Source organism: Echinops telfairi, unplaced genomic scaffold, assembly GCF_000313985.2.
Source record: "Echinops telfairi isolate 266 unplaced genomic scaffold, ASM31398v2 ScPeMD7_7412;HRSCAF=8450, whole genome shotgun sequence".
Taxonomy (NCBI): domain Eukaryota; kingdom Metazoa; phylum Chordata; class Mammalia; order Afrosoricida; family Tenrecidae; genus Echinops; species Echinops telfairi.
This window is the reverse complement of record NW_022111312.1, coordinates 9,859,859-9,862,721: the sequence shown is the minus strand read 5'-3', so window position 1 is coordinate 9,862,721 and position 2,863 is coordinate 9,859,859.

Here is a 2,863-nt window from a genome sequence, read left to right as displayed (position 1 = left end):
CTCACTCTCACTGCCACACTGCCTCACTCTCTCACTCACTCACTCACTCACTCACTCACTCTCTCACTGCCTCACTCACTCACTCACTCACTGTCTCACAAAAAAAAGAAAAAAGAAAAAAAAAGAATCCAGGACAGGATAACCCCCTCAGGAACCGTAATGGGAGTAGCGATACTATGTGGGTAGAGGGAAAGTGGGGAGAGAAGGGGGGAGATAGGGGGAACCACATTGATGTCTAACACCCCCCTAAAGGGGATAAACAACAGAAACGTGGGAGAAGGGAGACAGCAGACCGTGTACGGTATGAAAAGAATAATAATATATAATTGCTAAAGGGGTCATGCGGTGGGAGGGGGAGGGAGGGAGGGAGGGAAAAAGAGGAGCTGATCCCATGGGCTCAAGTAGAAAGAAAATGGCTTGAAAAGGGTGATGGCTACCTATGTGCAAGCGCGCTTGATGCACGTGGCGGATGGATTGTGATAAGAGCTGTAAGAGCACCGATAAAATGACTTTATAAAGAAGCAGCAGGCCTGTTCCGTCTGGCTGATGTGAGTCATGGGTCCTGAAGGGGCACCTCCCTTCCAGCTGTTCTCCCTACCCCGTTGACACTGACCCACAGAACTTCCCGCCTGCCATCCAGCAGGGTGGTGGCCAGGACAGCGTGTGGCTAAGTGAGCATTCCCAACATGGCCGGAAGACTCTCTGTGTGGCACAGATGCTTAAGCACTCCACTGCCCATCCCAAGGTTGGCAGTTCAAATCCATCCAGAGACGCCATGGAAGCAAACCTGGGTGATCTGCTTTTGAAAGATCACAGCTGCTGGGGACCCTTTGGAAGAGTGTCACTCTGAACCCTGAGAGAAACCAATTGTTCGCCTTCGCTGACTGCCAGGAGCTTACCAGCGCTTCTCAACCTGGGGGGTCACGACCCCTTTGGGGTCGAAGGACCCTTTCACAGGACAGAGGTCACCTGATTCATAACAGGAGCCAAATGACAGTGATGAAGTAGCAACGAAAATAATGGTGTGATTGGTGGGGGGTCACCCCCACATGAGGAGTTGTATGAAAGGGTCTCCGTCTGAGGAAGGCTGAGAACCACCGGGTTAGACCATTGATGCATTCGAATCATGGTGCTGGTGAAGAATATTGACTGCCACGGACTGCCAGCAGACAAGAAAACAGCCGCCTTGGGAGAAATCCAGCCAGAATGCTCCTTAGAGGCCAGGATGGCGAGGCTTGCTCTCCCATCCTTGAACACGTCCGAGGGAGGGACCAGTCCCCGGAGAAGGACGCCCTACGTGGTCAATCAGAAGGGGTGTAAAAGCACAAGAAGGATCGGCACAGTGGCTGCAACAATGGGCGCAGACATCAAGCAGCTGTGAGGCTGGCTCTGGAGTGGGCGGCGCGTCGTGCCCTTGGATGCCGTGGGTTGGTCGCGCTGCGTCGAACGAACTTGACTGCACTTAACAGCTGTGGCCGACGGCTGCTGCATTATTAGCACAGGCCTGGACGGCTGAGACACCTCAGGAAGAGAGGGCTGGCACGAAACAAACTGGGGTCCGATGGGGGCAGAGTCAGGCCCAAACACGCAAATCTCTGCTCCCTCTGCTCGGGGCATGGAGTTACGCAGAGGTCTCAGTGGCCAGAGGTCCTGTCTTGGGGGTCCGGGGCTTGGCATGAAACCAGGGGGCCCTACCAGTGGGTTTCTTTTTTCTCAGGCCCGGGCAGCCAGCTAAGCATGAGGGTTAGACTCTAGGCCATGAGTGTGGAAGCAGGTCAAGCATCCTTGCCTTTGTGCTGACCCACAGGGACGTGACCTCCCGTAGGGCCGAGGGAGATCTGGGGTCATGCCCTGCTTTAGCTGTTCCCAGCCCCCTCCTCTGGGAAGTGGCCCTGATGTGTCCCAGGAAAACAGGGGATCAGAAACAACCCCCTGCCCCCCCCCCGCCCCCCGTGATGGTACTTTGCCTCTGAGGTCTCCCTAAAAGGCAGAGAACCTGCCTTGTTGTGAGAGGGGAGCCCTGCTGACCACAGATGGGCAGTTCAGACGAGCAGCTCTTCCTCACGGCCTGCTCCTCTGCTTCATTTTTTCAAACAGCTCCGTGGGCGTATAATTCACCTAGCGTGCAATTCGAGAGTTCAGCCACATCAAGAGGAGTTGTACCAGCGTCACCACAACCAAGTCTTAGGACATTTCCTTCCTCCTCATACTCCCGAGGGCCACCAGCCCCAAGCTCCCCTACCACATTCCCCGGGGGACCATCCATCCAGCGACCGGCTCGGTAAGGCAGGTGGAGTCTTCCCCAGCCTGGGGAAGTTCTGTCTTGTCCCTTCGGCAGAGACCGATGACTACGACGGCCACCAGGGAGACATCCGATCAGCAACATTCAGCGAGAGCCTGACTGGGACACCTCAGCCTGGTCAAGTCACCCAGGGGCAGGGACTGTCCGAAACTCACGGTCAGGAGAAACCCAAGAAAGAACAATTGGACAGAACATGCCCTCCTGGGTGGGGTCCTAGGAAGAAGAAGGACATCAGTAGGTGAAGACAAAGAGCACCTCCCCCCAAACAAACTCCCTGCCCGAGAATTGATGCTGACTCATGGCGACGTCCAGGAGTGTGGAACTGCCCCTGTGGGTCGCCACGACCTTAACGCTTTACCGCAATCAAAGCCCCGCCCTTGTCCAGGAAAGCACAACCAGAATGATCCACAGCCTGCGGACGAACTGAGCAACACTGATTCGTGAACTGTGCCAAACAGACCAATCGTAACATCGGATGGTCAGGAGCCCTGGGAGCACAGGGGTTAAGCTCCCTGCTCCTCAAGAGGAAGATGAGGCCGTTGGCTTCTGCAGACAACACGG